This window comes from Ornithodoros turicata, chromosome 1 (assembly GCF_037126465.1).
Source record: "Ornithodoros turicata isolate Travis chromosome 1, ASM3712646v1, whole genome shotgun sequence".
NCBI lineage: Eukaryota > Metazoa > Arthropoda > Arachnida > Ixodida > Argasidae > Ornithodoros > Ornithodoros turicata.
This window is the reverse complement of record NC_088201.1, coordinates 88,734,687-88,756,903: the sequence shown is the minus strand read 5'-3', so window position 1 is coordinate 88,756,903 and position 22,217 is coordinate 88,734,687. Positions and strand designations below refer to the sequence as shown.

General features: G+C 45.7%; 1 non-coding gene across 1 annotated transcript; it reads right to left on the bottom strand.

The window, feature by feature from the left end:
* Nucleotides 1–17,502: 17,502 nt before the first annotated feature.
* On the bottom strand, nt 17,503–17,575 carry Trnar-acg (transfer RNA arginine (anticodon ACG)). Its single transcript has one exon. It is a non-coding gene; the product is annotated as a tRNA-Arg (tRNA).
* Between the last annotated feature and the right edge of the window lie 4,642 nt (nt 17,576–22,217).

Genomic DNA, 22,217 nt, shown 5'->3' with positions numbered 1-22,217 from the left:
CTGAATAAACGCCTCTCTCTGAACTCTCACACAATAAGGTTTCTACCCTTACACCCGGATGAAGAGGCTCCTATGATATTATCGTGTTGATAGCTATGTATTGCCTGTGGAAGCTGCGTATGACAGGCAGAAATGAAGAGCCGTTGGTGGCGCCTATGCAGTATTTTCAAGTCGCAGTATTTTCAACGCAGTTGAAGCTATGTTGCATGCAGCTGTTGGAAGCAACACCGTGGTTGGAAATTCTGTGTGAATCGCTGTCCTCTATGTAAATTATCGCTCTGTATGTGTGACCTGTTTAACATGTCTGTTGCCTACCCTGTATTTTTTGTATCCTCTGTATTTCGATGCTACAGTGTGCATCATCCATCACTCATTAGTAGAGATTGGACGAATCCAGAATTTCTCGAATCCGAATCCGAATCCAAGGAAGGTTCTGCGAATCCACGAATCTCGAATCTTTCGAATCCTTTCTTTAAAAAGAGTTTAAAAAGCCAGGGAAAAAACTCTTTTACTGAAAAGTGTTTTGAAGCAGAATTTGATATCTTTGTTTAATAAAAAGCAAATTTCGGGAGAAGACACACCCACCCAGTCAGCACAAATTGTGATTGTTGGTGTGGCTCCCGTCGTTCGGCAAGCTTGTCTGACCAGCGCAAAAGCCGAACTTCACCGAGCTGCGATGGGGGAGACTGCATGTAGCCTCTATTGGCATACTAGATGGAGGATATACTAAAATACCAATAGTTTGGGCACGCTCTTTAAGTGTAGTGGGGGCCTAATACGTTTGTGACGGTGACGAGGATGAGTCTCTGTAATTATTCTGTACGTCTGCGAAGAGCCAAACTACACGCTAACATTTCTGACATCCTTCCTGCCAAATACTGTGTTTGTAATTCAAGTTATCGTCTATGACGAGGTTACCTGCTGAGTGGAGCTATAAAACCAATAGATTTCTTGTGTCGGTTGAAGATTGTTCGTAAATACTTTGTACAGAGCAGCCTGCGAATACAATGCACGTTCCATAGACCTCCACCGTTTCAGACGTACTAACTGTACGTATAGTAGATATTGATTAGACGTTCCCTTCCGTCTTATATATTTCGATTTTTTTTTGTACATCCAACAGACGTATGTGGTTTACTGGATCCTTTTTGCCTGCAATGTCATAGCATTCTTTTCCTTACTAACATGAGAGCAGTTCACCGTGTGTATATGCCTATTTTTATTTTGCAGTGGCAGAAATAAAAGTAAAAGCAGACTTTGCAATGGTGGGGGTCCTGGAGCAAAATCCCCCATCTGCTGTCCCTTAAATCAAACTAAAATTCACTGGTAAATAACATAACGTAGCAGGTATCATTAATCCTTTCCACATTTTAAACCTACCTGCTTTATACACGGAAGATCAACAATTAGACTACGCCTTGTTGACTTTCTTTGTTCCTCGCCTTACCTGCAGCACAAGAGAAGAGCACATTGAAACATGAACTTTCTTGTGAGATACACATGCATTCAACTTCAACCACACTTCACACTTCAACCAACCAACAACTTCACACTCCCAACCAACGCACCAACCAACAGACCAACCAACACACCAACACCAACTAACAGGCTTCAACCAACTTCGGCTGTGGCCGAAAAGAAATCTTAAATTGCAGGTTGACGTCGGCAGCTCTTGGATTTCGAAGTTGGAGCCGAGTGATGGGCTTTGGAGTCGCGTGATGGATTTTGAGGTCGAGTAACGGGTTTGAGTTCGAGTGATGGATATTGGAATCGCGTAATAGGGGGAAGGATATGTTTATTAAGAAAAAAGCAAAGGCGTGATGGGTTTGGAAGTAGAGTCACGGGTTTTGAGGTCGAGCGACGAGATTTAAAGGCGAGTTAGAGTGTAAGTTTGTCTTGCGTTGAAATAGTCGCTGGTGTGCAAGCCATCGGAACTCAGTTTGAGCTCACATTACCGCTATCCTGTGTTTGCAGATGTAGTTCCTGGAAAACAGGCGGAACCTTAATTATTTGTATCGTTTTCATCATCATCATCATTCATTCATCTATGTTGTTGTTGTTGTATCGTTTTTTTTCTCTCTCGTCTACTACTCCTGTGACACGGACGTGTATTCCACAGCTCTGCTAGCTCCTTCCACGATATCCACAGTGAATATTACGGAAGGGCACCTGCCCTGCCGTATGGCACCGATAAGTGAAGACCGCCCTCCCGCCGCTGTCCAGCGGGACTCCTCACCGGTCCTCCGCAGTCTGTCCCCGGTGGATCGCCGCCCAGAGAACTCTGAGCCTGAGGCCTCACATTGTGATAATGATGTCAGGCCCCGGCCGACTGGTCATCACTTACGGGGATCGCGGATCCGACAGTCATGAATGGGGACGACAATGAGGGGAATCCATTTACTCTTATGACCTACAAGAATCGCTCAGAAGGCGCACCTGTTGTCTTCACTCACAAGCAGCCTGGGGTTTCCTTCTTGCGTGTCAATCCAAATGCCGCTGCCCGAGATATCTGCCGCCGCTCAGGAGTCTATTAGAAAGCATCGCTTCCATATGGATGGCAGCATGTGTGTCTTCGTGCCGTCTGAGGGCGCCGTTGAGAACCTGCTTACTCTGCAGACAGTGGCGAGCATCGATGTGCTGGTACACATTGCAAAGACTTACGCTTCTAACATGGGGAAGATCAGCAGTGTTCCCCTGCCCATGCCCAAGAATTAGGGACAAAACGTAAAGCAGGCTTCACCTAAAACGGCTCCCATAGAGCCTGTGTATTCTGGAACGAAAAGCGCGTGCTACATATTCTGCTGGCAGCGCTTTGCATTCGTTCTCTAATGGCATGTTGCCTCTACCAAGACGAAACTTTTGAGAATTTTTTTTGGCATGAATAGTGGCATCTTCAAGGTTCCATTCGGGTTCCAAATTTTGAACATGTAAAGGAGCCTTCAGTCGCCGCACGAACGCGTAGCGGCGAAGCCTACGTTCAAGGCCACGCGCAAGCACAGGTTTGGGAAATGGCTCGCCGCAGAAGAGACTACAACAGATAAAGAAGACAACCAAGAAATAACAATAGGAGCAGCAAAGATTTGTGTGTTACTTCACGTGGTAAGGGTATAGGATATAAAAAGCTAAAAACTTGACAGCTGTTAGGAGAACTAACATCGTTGAGCAAACGTGTGTACATTATGGCTGTTACGAAGTCTGTTGGTATGTGCTAAACTGTGAGAAATCAAACAAAACATAAAATAAAGGTGTGGTCGGAGTGAACGGCACAACAAAAACAACAATAAATGATGACAATGAGATGGAGTGTTTCACCGCGGAGGTGCGCACCCTACCCCACTACACGTGGAGCATTATGTGAAGATGATGAACGAAGGATGAAAACACAAGAAAGAATTAAAATGAACGGCAGAAAATAGACCAACGACAGCTTAAGACGAGACATGTACTACTTTGCACAGGAAAATGTGATATCTGAGGTTCTACGATGTGCTAGGGTTGTCAAACCAAGTTTATCGAGGATAGGTTCATAATTATAGACACCAATGTGTCGGTCATAGAGAATGTCAATGACTCCAAGGGATTCAATGTTGTCATTCGGTCAACCTCTTCTCTTTGAAAATTAGTGAAGCTGAATAAGTATACCATTTTAGTTAGCCATCGACACTGATGAGACCGGCTAGGAAAGATATCCGAGAGGCCAGGTATGTTAGGCGCCCAAACGGCACGTCCGGGGCTGTCATAAATTTTTAATAACAACTGTGGCACCTAACAAAGGACAACCTATATATCCTCATGTGTTTCCATACTGACTCCCGGAAGAATTCGAGGCTCGTTCGGGTAGACGGAATGTACAATCGTATTTATGAAATAGCGCACAAAAAAGGAAACTAAAAAAATGACATGGTTGCAAAACTTGAGACATACACAAATAAAAGAGTTGACTAAAATTGACTAACGAACCAACAATCAGTTTGATTGTAGAAACAAGGTATTTTGAGGCACGATAGATCTATAAGTTGAGTGAATGTTGGCGTGGATATGTCACAGTGACGTAGATGGTGTCGAAAAAAATGCTGAAGGCTGAAGGCTCGGCAGTGCAGAGAACATACGGATACGCATGTAAGATGAGGGAAGTAGGACTCTCATCTATATAAAACCGATCTATATATTCCGAAACTCCGAGTGGATGAACACACTGTTTGTATAGACTGCCGGTTTCGTTTCTTCTTTCTCGCTCTCTCCTTTTCCATTTTTCTTTTCTTTTTTTTTTTTGGGGGGGGGGCTTATTAATACCTGAAGACAATTTTTTATGATACAGCTATAGGATGTCAGGCTTCCTCGCGAACGCAGGAGCCTCTCTCTAGGGAGGAAAGCGCAAAAGGCGGTCACGTGTTCCGTTTGTATTATAACACATTACTCTGCTCTCTTTTGATCACAATAATGCTCGTTGCCTTGTGAATGTCATCTGCATTTTTTAGATACTGTAGATATGTCGTTCACCTCGAAACTGCAAAAAACGTTAAGAAGTCACGACCTCTGTTGTTTGAGTTTCATTTGCGATTTTGTGGCTACTTTCTGTTCTATCTATCAAAGTCTGTCAAAATAAGCGCAATTTCAGACAACGAAAAAAAAATAGCAAAGTAAAGAAAATATATCGTTCTGCTTTCCTGTCTTTTATTTTCCATACTTAATACAGCCAAAGCCGTAGTGGCTCAAATCTATCCCTACTGCAGCCTAATGCCGCGTGCTTTTCGACAGCCGTACTCCTTGCTTTTCTTTTCGTCAGTGGAGAGGGTTCTAGCAGGTGTGCTGTCTTATCAGCGTAGTTCTTCTGAAGATTTACAATCTTGATCCAGACGTACATGCTCGCGCTTTCAGCAGACTGCTTGGGACTGTGTTGTTCGCTATCGCGTCTTTTTTCATTCGATCATCTTTGTTTCTGTAGGTGTGAAGAAAAGTTTATTGACCGGTTGATAAGCAACTGCGTGCACCACGTAAAAGTCAGTTGTGTAGCATCGATTGCTAATACGCATGAGTTGAATAAATACGAATGAAGCACGATGAACATTTGATTTACACATAAGAGTTAGTGACGTCTTCATGTTGGGAAAAACTTCGCATGGCTGCATATGCGATCACAATGTCCTCCTTTTAACGTTGAAGCCAAAATAATCGGGGGCACTCCAAACCACGTTACTCAAGCTGTGACGCAACATTTGCCTCAGCTTGCCGTCGTCTGGATCTTTGGACGTCGTTCCCGATTTCCGTTCTTAGCTCACCTCGTGTCATAGAGTTCACATCTAACATGCGTGACACGCGCTGGTTGGGTTCGACACTTAAACCTGGCCTCTTTCCTCTTGGGTGCCATCTTCTTCCCAGTACATGACGTCACGTTTCTGATATCTCCTAGCCTGTAGCGCAGATGAATTTTATTGTATCCTTTAACATATTTTGGCCCATCCCATGCTGCGTCCCATTTGTTTGTTCGCCGATGATGTAGGTTCTCTGACACAATTTTTTTTTTAGTCCTTGGCTAGAAGGCCATCCTAGTCAGCGCTGCTGCATGTGGCTCATCGCGGCGTAATGCGAAAAAAAAAAACATGTATATACGGGGTCACGCTCTACTGTCCGTACCCCTTGCATTTGTTTCCTAGATCTAGAAACATAGTTAGGATGTTTAAGGTCTCCTGACGCAGATCTTTCCCTGCAGTATCTTGCTCAAATTCTTTTACCACACGTCTAAAAAGATCCCACAAGTGTACTAGTTCATCTGTGGTGTCTGAGGAAAGGACTGGAGTCACAAGGCGTGGCAGATTATCAAGAAGTAAATCGACATCCTTTCCTGTTAATGATGTGAATTAAGCAACTTCCGTTTTGCTGTCAGTGAGCAGTCTGACGTTCGCGCCAGTTTCCTTTATAATGTCCACCAGTTTCCTCACGGACGTGTCTTTTCGTTTTGAATCGCGCACTCTATTAGCAGTGTCTACGTCCTGCATTTCCAGAGCAGGTTTTCAAGAAGCTGCTCGACTATTCGTATCTTCATGTGCAAAACATCAGGGATAATGAAGCGGGGTTCCATAGAGAACAATGGGGGGTGCCGCACTGAGTTTTTCATGTTGCCGTACATCTGCGTCTGCTTTCCACTGGCCGAATAATAACTTGTGAGTGTTTGTTTCACAAAATTGATTATCATAATAATACCTAAGAGGATCGTTAATTCAAGTGCTTATATGCATTCCATTACCGATGCCAAACAATTTAAGAAATGCTTATGCGACCATTGCGGGCGGAGGGGTGACGTGGAAATTGGAGCGATCTGCATGCCTACACTGGCGACACTTTGCTGGGGGAAGGGATGAAGAGGGGGAGATGAAGGAGGAAGGCTCACGCGTCTGGCTGGCATGACCATTGCGCTGCATTGCCGTTTTTCAATTTCCACTTTGTACGTGTTGTCATTGTTTGCTCCAGTTGACCAAAATGTTTCATGTACTTGTTTATTTACCTCCACGTATCTGCACATTTTTTTCATGTGGTTGTATGCTGCTATGTTAACATTATGCTACGAAATGCTAACCTCCCGTTTGTATTGCCTCCATGGCCAACAGGGGAAATAAATACATGAGTCTGATGGCGACGACACTTTCAGGTAAGCCTATCATATCTGATCGCTCATGATGATTGTGCACCGCCGGGCATTTTGACATTAGTCCACTTGGAAATGACAGATGCCTCTGCACTCGCTGTACTCCAGTGGAACCTGACGAAGACCGGGTGTCGGTTTCTTGGGAATTGCAGGGACAATTGTATCGCCGATCACCTGCTCCTCAATGGCGTTTGTCTGCGGAGGGAGCTCGCTGGTTGACGCACCCATCTTTTGTCGTGACGATCGCCACGTATTCTTGAGCGACTTGACAGTAGGTACAGTGTCAAAACACTTCTCATACGTCGTAAATGGGGTGATTTCATGCCCATTTCATTCCGAGCACATGGATAACGCTTTACTAAAACTTTGCTGCTCTTAGTCAAATAAATCATTACTTTTCTTCTTTATTATTGTTTCACACAGGCGCCTTCGATTCACTGCGTATTGCTTCTTCACAAGCTCAATTTATGGGTACTTCATGCGTGTTTCATTGAGCTAGACTAGGCCATGCCCTGCCTTGGTACCTGTGTGCACTCCTCTTGGCGCTAGTTTTGTCCAAGCGCAGCATCATGACTTTCCAAAATTCCTCGTCTCCTCTTGCCCGGGCGCATGCGACTTCAGCTGTCCATCGAATAAGGCGTAAGAAGGTTGCCCTGGGTTTGCGCGGTTTCGGTTCGCATCTCACGAAGTCCCTGTGGTAAGTCCACCAGGCGTAGATACCTATAGCCACAATTATATCCATGGGTGTTTCCGTTCTAATGTCCTCAAATTCCAGGAATTTGCATTGTTGCCACTCCAACCTTACGTCCGTGCCGATTACTTCCTTTACGATAGCCCAAAACTGAATGGCTCCTGGACAATATATGAATGCACGCTGAAGCGTTTCTCTTTCTACGTAGCAGTGGTCACAGCGAGAAGTCCATGGTATTGAAAAACCTTTCTTCTCCTGCCACTCTTTCACTGTCAATGTCTCAGTGTGAAACATGATGAACGTGTTTTTCATACCTATGGTTACGGGCATTTTCCTGATCCTTTTAAGCACGTCTCCCTTAAAATTTTGCGGTGTGAGCTGCCGGTATCTTGGTAGCGGGAAGACCTGGTCAACGGCGTCCCAGTACAGCACCTTCTTTTTCACTCCGTGTAGATACTCCCAAGAGAAACGCGACGAAAAGAAATCCAGTGCTTTCGCTATTTCCGCGTAGAAAGAAAGTAGCCTTGTCCTTCTTGTGCTGGGCTTGCTCGTGACTACCCAAGACAACAGGAATGCTGATATCTGTGATAATGATCTCCTGATATCTGTGCTCCATTTCGCTCCCAATAAGTCTCTGGGGTGCTGTTCCCATGTTCCAAGCCAACTCCCCTCCGTCTTCTTCAGGTTCAGCGCAGCCCCGGACACTGCACTGAAGGCCTCGATGTGTAGTACAGTACAACCTTTTGAAGTTGAAACCATATCGTCAGCGTAAGCAAGCAACTTTGTTTCACTCGCTTCACTCTCGAATCCCCGAATGCTTTTGCCCTCTATAATATTCCTACAGAGCGGTTCCAAATAGAGAGCGAAGAATATTGGCGAAAGTGGACATCCTTGCCTTACTGACCTTGCCAGGCCTATGTCACGCGTTCTTCTACCATTGATAATAAGGCAAGTTGAAATGTCTGTGTAACACACGCGCACTGTTGTAATATTCTCCAACATGACACTTTCTCAACTGGGCAAAGAGGTACGGATGAGACACTCGATCGAAAGCTTGCCTGAGATCAACCTGAAGCACAGCAAGAGGATCCCCTCTCATCGTTGCCGTTTCCCAGACTGTTCTCATTATGTGTAGGTTCTTCGTGATGGACCTTCCCTTTATCCCGTAAGCTTGGTGTTCTCCAATTACTCGACATAAACTGGCTCCTAGACGGCGTGCAAGGATCTTGGCCAAAATCTTATAGTCTTGTAAGGAGGCTAGTCGGGCGGTAGTCTTTAATTTCCTTCATCGCGCCAGTCTCACTCTTCTTCGGAACAAGCACAGTCAATGCTCTGCGCATTGTAGGTGGCAACACTCTACGTCTATGAATGTCCGCAAACACTTGCGCTAAGATGACCGCCATGTCACGAATGAATGTTTTGTACAAGATTGGCCCGATTCCGTCAATGCCAAGCGCTTTATTTGTGGACAATTTTTTAATCGCCCATTCCACTTCCTGTACCGTGATGGGTTCATCCATTATACTTGTTTGGTCCTCGTCTAATTCTGGAATGTGACGAAATACACTTTGAAAGTCATTTTTCCCACCCGAAGTGTCATCTAATTTGCTAAACAATTGGGCGTACTCTTCTATAAAAGCCTCGTCTATGCTGTCGGCGTCTGATAAGGTATTTCCCTCTCTTAAAATCTGCGTCACCTGTTTCTCGCGGGTGCATTTTCGTTCCAGACTCAAAAAAACTTTTGCAGGTGTCTCTTCCCGTTCTACCCTCCCCGGAACTTGTGTAGCTTCGTTTCCCAGGAGTCTTCCGCAGCTCTGTCTTCCACAAAGCTGATTTCAAGATATCTCCTGATATGTGTGGCTCCATTTCGCTCCAAAGAAGTATCTAAGGTGCTGTTCCCATGTTCCAAGCCAACTCCTCCGTCTTCTTCAGGTTCAACGCAGCCCCGGACACTGCACTAAAGGCCTCGATGTGTAGTACAACCTTTTGAAGTTGATCTCTTGACGCACATGATCGCCAGATCGTCAGCATAAGCAAGCAACTTTGTTTCACTCGCTTCACTCTGTAATCCCCGAATGCTTTTGTCCTCTATAATATTCCTACAGAGCGGTTCCAAATAGAGCTTTAGTGCGTTGGAGCTTTAGTACGATGTATAGGGCTGTTGCAGTGAAGTTTGCACAGCGCCATTTCGGGCCCAAACGGCCGTGGATCCCAACAGTAAAGAGTTCCATCAGCGGGTTTTGCATGGTGTGTCAAACGGTATGGTGCCAAGGAAGCTACAAAACCTGTAGGAAATCAACAGAAAAAGCGGTGCTTCTTGAAAAGCGCGAAACACTCGAAACCGTGTACTTGAAAGTGCCGCGTCGTCTGCCAAACTGGGGAGTGTTGCATGATTTGGGGCGCTGATGTTGCTGCTCACTCGCGCCACTTGGCCCAGAGCAACAGGCCCATAGCAGTACAGCTGTACTGCTATCGTTGATCCTAAGTTTATCTTTTCTATCTTTCTGCGACAGCACGCAGTTGTAGTCGCCGCATAGAAATATCTTGGCTGGGATTTCTAGGAAGCGTTCCAAATATTCGAAGAAGAACTTCCGCTCTGAAGCCACGTCGGGTGCATAAACAGATACGACTCTGATAAGTTCGCACCCGATAAGGCAATCTACGGCAGTAACTCTGCCTTCCATGTCTATCTCGGGCACGACCCATAAATATTTTTTCCTCCGTACGAAAACGGCTGTGTCATTTCTCCCCTTTACTGGCCTTGAATGGAAGATTCGATAGCTGTCCTTGGAGAAAGCAATCAACTGTTCTTCTTGTGCTTCTGTTTCAATCTTGGCTTCTTGTACACACAAGATGTCAATCCTATTCTCCCACATTAAGTCCTGTAACCACAATTTCCTTTTACGAGTGATAAGGCTGATAACGTTCAGCGTCGCGACAGTTAGCTCCTGATACATTAGTTTGGTTGACTGTGCGATTGTCCTCGATCCCTAGGGACGTACGGAATATTCAGCTTCACCTGTTTTAACCGCTTTCCACCCGCCATTTTCCACGGATTCGAAATCTTCGCCTCCACGGTTGGTGGCGGAGCGTCGGTTTCCTCTTCCCTAAGCCTCTCCACCTCTTTACCGGCTCCTTGGGACTGGCTGTTAAGTTCCAAAGGGCATTTCCCCTTGTTATCTCCTCCAGTGTACTCAATAAAAACTTGTAGCGGTTCTTCATCTGTCACCTCATGCTCATTCCCGCCAACTTGGTCAGTGGCTTTCTCCGAAGGAGCGTCCGCACTTGCTAGTTGTATAGGTTCCTTCGTTACTTCCTCTAATGTAGACATTGTTTCTGCTACATCCATAATATGGTCTTCATCGGTAGCGTTTTCAAGTACCACTCTAGTTCTGTCAGCGTACGATTTCAAGCAGTTGTCTTTGTCGTGGCCGTAACGCTTGCAGTCTTGACATCTTGGCGTTTTACACTGCTGTCTGATGTGACCCACTTGCCGACATATCAGGCATAACGGTGGACGTCCTGCGATTGAGACAAGCGTCAAGATCCCAAGGATTCTCGGCTGGTGTGGTATACTGTACACTGATACCCCGTGTTTTAGCTTCATTGTCACGGTACGGTAGTTTCCACATCCTTGAAGAAATCATCCAGCCATACCTCTCGCTTAACCTTGAAACGGAATCATTTAGACTTTCCGAAAACCCGGTTAGGCTTAGCCGTAGGTAAGACTCCAGGGCTGTAGCACGATTCCCCCGATTTCAAGTCCCCCGTACCGATTCCCCCGCCACGAAACAACGGGCTCATTTCCCCCGTTCCCAATTTACCCGTCGCTTTTCCCCCGCCTGGGTAGAGTGACCCATAAATGATAAGAAAGGTTGACACTTTTCCATCGTTTATTATTACAAAACACTGGGATGGTATGGTAACAGGTGAACATTTTTTCGTGGTTTATTATTACAAAACACGTGGCTACTGCATAGCCGGGATAAATTTCATATGACTATATGCCACAAAATTTTTGAATTTTGTTGTGGAATTCGGCAAGATTCATCTCCCCGCGGCTCAGGCTCTCCTCCAAATTTCTGATGTCTTCGTCCTTCTTTTCCCATTTCTTCATTCGTTTTCGTGCTCTGCCACCACTGGAAAGCTGTAGCAGGGCCACCCGGCTTGTTGCTTCGTCGTTCTTTATGAGGTTGACGAACGTGTAGATATTGGGATGCGCCTTCCTAAGCATGCTGTTAATCTTCCTGGAAGGATAAGCTCTGAATCACGTTCACGAACAAAAGCACAGGACTATTCTTCCGGAAACCAGACAAAATGCGTGACATCGCTTACCTGTGCCAAGCCTCTTTTTGATTGTTTGTCCGGGCACTGCGGTTGTTATGATGATTCCACTGCTTGTATCGAAGACGCCCATCATCCAGACGTCTTCAATGTGCAGTATAAAAGCTGGAATTCCCGGCACCGACGGCTGTCTTGCCTTCAGTCCGCTCCAGGCAACGCGAACGAATGTCACAGGGACAAACGCTAGGCTGATGGCCTTCCTAATGAAGATCCTCACTTCTGCATCGTCGTTATATGCACTGCACAGCCCAAGTTCTTGTACTTTCCTCCACACCACCTGTGCAAAGTGGAAGTGGCAGCCCTTGTGACTCGCGGCAGGGAACACGTAGAGTAGCGCTTGGATTAGCGCCAGCTCGAAGTCTGTCCGCACAAGCTTCACCGTGTGTTGCAGATTGTGGTCGCTAAGACAGCCAGCGGAGCGCTCGAAGGCGGCAATATACACGTCTCCTGACTTTCCAGGCAGAAGTAAGTAGGCAACGTTCATGCTGTACCCGTCTTTTACAGTGCTGATGGTTAGGACTTGAAAGAAAATGGAAGGACAGGAAAAGAAAGTGCCGTCTATGAACACTTCGCCAGCTTCAGAGAAGTGCACCAAACCTTCTCGCGTCGCAAAGCACAAGATGCGTCCTGCACTGATCGTAATGTCAAACAGCAGAAAATGACGCCCGTCCAATGTCTGAGTGTACGGGCCTTCTAGTTGTACGTCAGCCGCCACCCGGGGCAGGTTCGGTTGGTGTCTATGCTTCTCCCGGTATATTGTGCTCCTCAAGCTCTCGAACGTGGGAATATCGGCAAGAGTTTCATCCGCCACCTGCGCACAAAATTCGCACAGATATTTAGCACACACGTGCCAGCCGTAGACGTTGGGAACGTTTGAAGATATGACATATGTGAGAGCATAGAGGATCTGGAGAGAATGAGTCCACTTTGAAAGGAACCAGAAGCTAGCTGACTCAGCTTGAAGCACGCATGTCTCCTAATGAGCCCTTGCGTTTTGTAGCGGTTCAATGTTAGAAGCAAATACCTTGCTATAAACAGCGACAGTAGTAAGTTTCAGTAGGAAGACTTAATAGTGGAGCGAATTTCTATTTGCATCTGAAATGTTACTCACGTCTCAAGTCGCCATGCTGACAATTTGATTGGAGTATATCTGCGGAGCTGGGACATGGGGCTCGATTCGTGCACGCTCCCTCACGGCGTTTGTGAAACGAACATTCTCAACCTCTGCAGCGTCTGGCGCGTGGCAGTGGACCCCTGCAATGGCAAGAAGTCCATGAGCTACGCACGTCTAAGATCGTGGAAACAATCCCTAATAGAAATTTAATTATGATGATGTCTTCGACAGCTGACAGCGTACCATTGACACTAACCAAATAATTACGAGAATGCCACCTACCAGGCCTCTTGACGATGGTCCTGCCTTCCGTCGTCATAGTGGCTGCACAGCCGTTGGTGTAGTACTTTGAACATCGCCACGCAGTCGTTCCGTTTTTGTTCCGACGCTGCAAGTTAAACCTGTAGCCATGAAGTATGGCTGTGTCTTTTCCTCTCTGACTCTTGAGGATCTCCATGGCAAACGGAACTCGCGGTCTTCCCGTATCCCTTTTAAGCCCGATGTCTCATGTTTCTCCCTTAATATGATTGGACAAAAATTCCTCGGAAAGGTGCTCATGGAATTCTGAAGTGTGCCGCCTAGCAAAGGCAGAATTGTGTGGCGCTTGATGACCTCAGATGACTCACGGCGCAATTCAAAATGCACCACAGAGGAGAGAGGGCACAAGGTAGAGCTGCGCTTTCCCTTCACAAAGGCCACGCACGGGGGAGGAAACGCGGGGGAATCGATACGGGGAAGTTGGCACTTGGGGACTTGACACGTGGGGGAAACGGCACGGGGGAAACGAGACGGGTGACATGAGAGTGGATGAATCGTGCACCACCCGACTCCAGCGGAGCCCATTTCAACACGTCGTACTCCAACGACAGCCGGAAGTAGAATGCGTTGCGCTACAGGCCCACACGTTGAGCGGAGCAGCCATTTTATTCTCGTAAAATCACTGTGCACAGCTCAGATGACTTCTCAAATACTTCTCCAAGAAGGCTCTTTCACTAGCAGGATATAACCGGATTACGAAGCACGACAACTCTGCCAGGATTTTAACCCTGCGTTCTCCGACCCGCAGTGACAACCGCTCTGCCGTATAGACCTGTTGCGCTGGGCCAGGTGGCGCTGCAAACCTTGTGTGTCAGCGCCGCTCGTGGCGACCTTTTCAACACACGGCCGCTCCCTAGCAGACGACACTCAGTCTACGCTGGCTAAGTTGGTGTGGCATTATCGTTTATCATCTGCTTTACGGAGAGAAAAAGTCAAAAAGATCGGTAAATTCTTTAAAAGAAAGTTGATCAAACACGTGTACAATGTGCAGCACGATGTACATATACAGAACGCGTGTATGTCGCGAATGACGCTGTTTCTTAAAGTGTTTAGTGTGCTTCTCTGGTGCATTGGGGGTGCCAAAGTATAAATTTCATTCTGAGAAAAATCAGGCTTAACAAGAACAAGGCAAAGATTAATTCGCAGGTTACTTATCGAATTCAATGGGGACTTAACAAAACGTTCGCCGTTATTAATTGAAGATAGTTGAACAATAATAACACGACACCTAAATGAAACGCAAACTGTTTTATGGTTCAACACCCAAATAGTTGCTCTTTCCTGGGACCTCTGGTTATGTTCCCCGCGTGCGGAATGTTCACGACTCTACCATGAACAAAGAATAAACAGCCATTGGTCAACGCAGTACCGATGATTTCGAAGAGTTTTCGGGCACAGCCATGCAGCCTGAGCAAACTTCTCGACTATTTAAATTTGGAATCCGCTATTATATATACATATATAATATATATCCTCGTATATACATGGTGTTCAAAATTCAAAATGGTAGTATATATAGGTTCAATATAAACATGGTGTTCAAAAACACAGCGATGACAGGAAACTGGATGATAACTTTACGCTACTTGTGGAAGAAACAGGTGCTGCTAATTATGTAGCACCTGTTTCTTACTCAAGGAACAGAAAAATAGCAGCCAGTTTTCTTTTGTTCGCCTATTTATAAAGTGCTAGTGAAAGCTTAATTTTGAACACCCTATATGTGCACAAGCTTTGGTTCTGTACGCATGTTTAACAAAAAGTTATAGACAACAAAAACTTATATATATGGGGTTTCTGGTGACGGTGACCCAATGAAATAATTGCTTAAAACAAGTGAGCTGGTGAATGTAATTCATGACTGTAAGACCCGGAGACTAGGGACGACGAAAACAGACACATACAGATGTGTCCAAACTGTGTCTGTGTGTGTCTGTTTTCGTCGTCCCTAGACTCGGGATGTTACTGTCACACAGCGACAATTATCCAAGGCATCGGCTGCACAGTCGACTTTTAGTATAAAAAGCTGGAAAATGCAAAGCAAATACAAGAAAACGAAATGTATATATCGTCAAAGTTTTTGTGTTCTATTCCATTAGAACGGATGCCGATATTTGTCTACTACAATAATTATACTTGGGTATTACACAGCCGCAATGCAAGTCTATGACTGAAAATGGTAAACGACGGCAGTAGTGAGGAATAATTATTTCAGGGCTTCATATTTCAGGAATTAGCTAGCCCTTCAGTACAACAAAAATACCGCCGCCTGCAGCCGGAATAGCGCTGCCAGTCGGGGACATTTCTTGGGCGGGCAAGAGCTACCTTCTTGCTGCTATGGCACCGAACGACACAACAGTAGTTTGCAATTTTTAATAGAGTTCGGTTCAAGTACAGTAGAGCTCAATTTCGAAAAAAAAAAAAAACAAAATAAAGAAAACGGCGGACTCTTTGACGGGTCCTACCCGTTGCTATCAGTTATGCATACAAGGCGTGAGCGGCCGCGTGTTGTAGCATTCCGACGGTAGGGGTCAGAGAGGCGCTCCAGTCACCCTCCTCAAACTTTAGCGCAACAGCTCTATGCCACACACCTCAATACGAAAACGTAAATGCGGGACCTATATATAGTTTACACTACCGTTGTCATAAATACCAAATTGAACATATCCCACGAGCCTGCCAGGATTCGAACCTGGAATCTTCTGCTCCGTCGTCATACGCGTTATCTGTTGCGCCACAGGCCCACACGTTGAGTAGAGCAGCCATTTTATTCCCGTAAAATCACTGTCCATAGCTCAGATGACTTCTCAAATACTCCTCCAAGAAGGCTCTTTCACTAGCAGGATATAACCGGATTACGAAGCACTACATCTCTGCCATAGATGGGTAGAAATCCAGCGAACCGGTAGAGATGTAGGAAGGGAGTTGCCTCAGGACAGAAGCCGTCGATATTTCGAACAGAGACTGTTCTTCTTCTGGGCTTCTTCTTTAGATCCACACGTGACAGACGTGATAGGGAGTCTTATCTCATATACAAGTTCAACGCTCTTCATCCGTCCGGTATCAACAAATCACAAGGCACCCTAGAAACACTTCACAAATAAAATATGCTTTTCCCTTCTACCTCCATTATCATCTGTTATGTTCAGCATGGCCACTGCTTTCTACTTTCTTTATTGCATGCCACAACTTTGTATTACAAAATTTTCCCCACGTAACCACTAACCTCCTTATCTTTCGCTATGCTTGCCAATTCTTGCCTGTTGTCCCGTTTCGTCCACGTGTTCGTGAACCTTCCATTTTTCTGTAACCGGTCTGTAGCCTAGATCACTACGTTCACATAATCCCCTCCACACTCTAACAAAGCAGCCATTCACTCCGGCCGTAGAAACCCGTACGGAACCTTTCTTCCATCCCGGCCGTTGACCCACAATTCGCATGAACCTTTAAACACGTCACACCTAACCCTTTAAATACCATGCCAATGATGAGGACGGTGCCCAGAAGAAGAACAGTCTCTGTTCGAAATATCGGCGGCTTCTGTCCTGAGGCAACTCCCTTCCAACATCTCTGCCAGGATTTTAACTCTGCGTTCTCCGACCCACAGTGACAACCGCTCTCCCGTATGCCACAGACTTCAATAGGAAAACGTAAATGCGCCACCTACATATCGTTTACACCGCCGTTGTCATAAAGACCAAGTTGAACAAATCCCACGAGCCTGCCAGGATTCGAACCTGAAATCTTCTGATCTCTAGTTAGACGCGTTATCCGTTGCGCCACAGGCCCACACGTTGAGCGGAGCAGCCATTTTATTCTCGTAGAATCACCGTGCATAGCTCAGATGACTTCTCAAATACGTCTCCAAGAAGGCTCTTTCACTAGCAGGATATAACCGGATTACGAAGCACTACATCTCTGCGTTCTGCGACCCGCAGTGACAACCGCTCTCCCGTATGCCTCACACCTCAATAGGAAAACGTGAATGCTAGACCTATATATCGTTTACACTACCGTTGTCATAAAGACCAAATTGAACAAATCCCACGAGCCTGCCAGGATTCGAACCTGAAATCTTCTAATCCGTAGTCAGACGCGTTATGCGTTGCGCCACATGCCCACACGTCGAGCGGTGCAGCCATTTTATTCTCGTAAAATCACTGTGCATAGCTCAGCTGACTTCTCAAATATTTGTCCATGAAGGCTCTTTCACTAGCACGATATAACCGGATTACGAAGCACGACATCTCTGCCAGGATTTTAACCGTGCGTTCTCCGACCTGTAGTGACAACCGCTCTCCCGTATGCCACACGCCTCAATAGGAAAACGTGAATGCGGGACCTATATATCGTTTACACTACCGTTGTCATAAATACGAAAATGAACAAATCACACGAGCCTGCCAGGATTCGAACCTGGAATCTTCTGATCCGTAGTCAGACGCGTTATCCGTTGCGCCACAGGCCCACATGTTGAGTGGAGCAGCCATTTTATTCTCGTAAAATCACTGTGCACAGCTCAGATGACTTCTCAAATACATCTCCAAGAAGGCTCTTTCACGAGCAGGATATGACCGGATTACAAAGCACGACATCTCTGCCAGGATTTTAACCCTGCGTTCTCCTACCCGCAGTGACAACCGCTCTCCCGTATGCCACAGACTTCAATAGGAAAACGTAAATGCGGGATCTATATATCGTTTACACTACCGTTGTCATAAAGACCAAATTGAACAAATCCCACGAGCCTGCCAGGATTCGAACCTGAAATCTTCTGATCCGTAGTTAGACACGTTATCCGTTGCGCCTTTTTTTTTTTTTTTTTATTGGCAACAAATGTTCGAAAACATATTGTTTCTCGTCACAGTTCGATAAAAACGCAGTCAAAACTAGGCCTGCTTTGGCCCTTCTTTTCCACCTTAGTTCATCGCAACACTCCCCATACGTTATCCGTTGCGCCACAGGCCTTTCTTTTTAAACCTTTTTATTTCAGAGGTGACATGCAACAATGATTAAAAATACACATCTCTTTAAAGGACTGAGCTCTGGCTTGGAGCCAGTTGACAACAAAATTTTTCTAACCACCTGGGCACCTGACCCTTGAACTCAGAATAGCGTTTCATCTCTAACAGTCCTTGCGTTAAGTACATCATCGGAGCATTAACCGGCTCTTCGTTTCTTAAGGCAACCACAACTTTCCACAAACAGAACATTGCTACTACACATAGAACATCGTATCGTGGGCCTGTTTCTTCCTGTAGTGGCAAATAACGAATGGTGTGCGGATTTAGCTCCAGTCGTTTCCTGATTGCCCTGCCTATATCATCCCAGAAAAACTGGGCCTCCGTACAGTACATAAAAACATGTTCGATGGTCTCAGGTTCTTTGCAATACCTACAGTTGACGGACCATGGGACAAATATGCCTTTTGACTGCAACCATGTTTTTACTGGCAAGGTGTTCGTGTGGACTTTGAAGAAAAACCTTTTAATCCTTGGCTTGATTGCCATCTTCTTTACCCGGCATAAGATGTCAGCTCCCGGACTATTCGCAGCTATTTGTCTGTAGAGGGGCCTTATAAAACCCATTTAGTGCAAAGACCCGCCTGTTTGTAGCAACAACAATTTCTGGTAGGTACAAGTATCCTATGCTCTGCAACATTGTTCGTATCACTGGGTGACTGCATTTCCGGTAGAAGAACAGTCTCATAATCACTTGCGTGACAAACAGATGTCGCAGTCCAACTTCTCCTTGAGATACAGCCCTAAAGAAATTGTCCCTTCGCATCGCTTCGAAGTTCGACTTCCATATCATTGTTGCAAAGATTCTATGAAATTGCTGGACCTGTTTCCTCGAACACTGTAGCACCTGAAGCCAATACATGAGTTTTGCCACCAAAAACACATTGCATACACTGGCACGCTGAAAAATAGACAGCTCTCTTCCTTTACATACATTCGCATGTGTTCTTACTTTTCTACACAATTCTGTCCATATCCTGTTGGTGTCTCTAGATTCTTGCAGTGGGACCCTCCAATAAACGGTTGGTTTGCATTGCCATTTTATGCCCATAAACTCTTCCGGTGTTGTTCCCCATTGGCCGGCCCATATTCCTATAGATTTTTCTTTGTTTAGGGATGCTCCTGATAATTCACAGTATTCTTCAATTTTCTTGAGCACGTGTTTAACACTGTTCTTATCTGAAACTACAAACGTCAGGTCATCCGCGTACCCTAGGACTTTCACTTCACAGTTTTCCAAATTAAAGCCTCTGATGTTCGTATTATGTAGAACGTTGCGACATAACGGCTCTATATAAAGGTAAAAGGGTAGGGGCGATAACGGACATCCCTGGCGAACAGATGAACGCAGCTGAATCGCGCGTATACACATATTATTGATCACCAACTTCGTTGCAACTTCTTTGTAGCACAATCTAACACGATCAATGAAACGTCTCCCAATGTTCATTTGATGAAGAGTATTAAACAGAAAATCATGTCTGACCCTGTCAAAAGCTTCCATAAGGTCGCCCTGCAACACCGCTGCTTGATCTCCTTCTTGCGTACATATGTCCAACACTGTGCGCATAACATGAATGTTTGTTTGAATATTTCTGCCTTTGATCGCGCACGTCTGGTGGTCCCCAACAAGGTTTGGGATAACCTTCTGCAACCTAACTGCCAGCACTTTCGCGTAGATTTTATAGTCCGCATTGCACAACGTAATTGGCCTATAATCTGACTCGTGGCACCGCTCCTTCTGAAATCTTCTTTGGTATTAGTATAGTATGCGAATGTCTAAACGATCTGGGGAGCACTCCTTCTTCTTCAGCTTCCTTGAAAACTTGTAGAAGTACAGGAGATAAAAAGTCGCCGAACATCTGGTAAAATTCACCACCTAGTCCATCTGGGCCTGGTGTCTTGTTTCTTCCTAGGGACACCACGGCTTCCTTTATTTCTTCCAGATCAAGCGGCCTGTCTAATATCTGTTGCTCTTCCCCTGTCAGTTGTGGCAGATTACACATTCTTTTGCTTGCTGCCATGGGTAGCGTTTTATTTTCCTTGCCTATCAAGTCTGCATAATATTCTTCGAAGCATTTATGTATCTCCGATTCCTCATGTAGAACAATTCCATTTTTTTTAAATTTCCTGTATTGCCTTACTTTTCACGTGGTACAATTCCTGTCGAAAGTACCCTTTGTTCGGTACTTCATCCGGCAAATACTGCTGAGATCTAGACCGTATTCGTGCTCCTTCGTACTTTGTATGGTTTATAAGTCCCAGTTCATACTTAAAATCTTTCATCTCCTTATAGTACGTGCCGGGAGTTTCACACTCCAATTTCATGACGTTGCTTAGCTGCTTCTTTAATTCGTTCTCTCTCCATTTTTCGTGATATACTAGCACACTGCTTCTTTCTATCGCAATGAACCGAACACGTTGTTTAAACTGTTCCCAAGATGAAACCCAAGACTCCTTGCTTGATATTAGCTCTACTATCCTGTCTTTAACTGCGCCAATAAATGGTTGGTCTTTAACAGCTTGACGTTCAACTTCCACAACGTCCATCCTTGTCGCTTGAGTGTTGAATGGTCTTGATATCCTAGAGTTACCTTTACTAAACAATGATCCATGAAATATGCCGCGTGCACTTCATACATCGTCACTGTCTTCGTACATTTCGCTGTTGTGTAAGCCCGGTCCAACCTAGATATGTGCCCTTTTGGAAATGCGTATATCGTTGGGCCTTGCTTGCCGTTCTTTCAAATGCATCTATCATGCTGTTGTTCATAGGAGGGCTTCCAGGGCCAGGAGGGCTTCCCCGCTTTTATCGGCGCACTGCCCTATTTTGCTTCTGTCTTTGTCCATTAAGGTGCAGTTAAAATCGCCAAAAAAAAAAATATGTTATTGCATCCGTCTACATGACTGTTCAAGGCCTCGCAGAACGTAATTCTTTCTTGAACGTTATTTGGGGTATACACGGCGATAAAGCACCACATTTCATTATCAATGAGGACATCTAGCTTCGCTGCTCTTCCTTGATTATCGGTTGCATGGTGAATCGAGATCATGTTTGGCTTTTTCCGTAAACAGAGTAAAGTTCCTGCTGAGTGTCTGACTGCGTGGCTAACGACATCGTCGAATTCCTTTGCGTCTTCTTCATGGCCGAATCGCCTGCATTTCCTGCACCATTTTGTGTTGCATGCCTTCCTAATGTGCCCTGCCTGCTTACAGCGTAAGCACAATGGGGGACGACCTTGAACTTCTAAAAGGACTTGGCAACCCGCAATAAACGTCAAATGAGGCATGTCATCTACAGTAATATTTTCCTTCATTTCTAGCGTTACTTCCCTCGTAGTCGACTCAATGCCTTCAAAGAACGAAGTTCTCCATTTTTGCCGACTCACCTCTTTTACTTTACCGTAGACTGACAACACTCGCCTCACATCCTGGTCAGGAATATTCCTCGAGATCGAGTGCATCTTGACACAGACACTTTTCACATTCGGGTCGATGATCTTTCACCTGCAGTTCTTTTAGGTTGTCCTTCGCCACGCCGTCATGAAAGCTGATCGTCCACATATGGTTGAATTGGTATACACCGAAGCCTGCTACGTCTTCCTTCTTGACTTTGTCACGTAACGCATCACCGAAGTGGTGGTGGTGATGGTGAAAGGGCTTGCCGTTGTCGGCCTCACGTATGTGGTCAACGTCACGACTGACGCCCTGGGGAAATGTGCGTCCTGGGCCGACTTCTAGGGGAACTGTGCCGACATATGTCTGAAAGCGTCTGAGGAAAACCCAGGAAAAGCCCCAGACAGCACAGCCGGCACCGGGATTCGAACCCGGATACCTCCCAGTCTCGACGTGATATGGCTAGCACGCTAACCACTGAGCCACGGGAGCTCACCGAAGCATCACCGAAGCATCACCGAAGTGCTGCACGTTGTAGGGTCTTCCTTCTTCCTCGTGGGTCCGCGTGTAGGAAAATCGTGTTATAGGACAGTTTTCCCGCTGGTACCGTTGGCATAATTAGGCAATATTCGGAGGTATCCTGAGCACTTGTCTGTACGTCGTTCAGCCAAGGTATATTTAAACAGGTAGCGC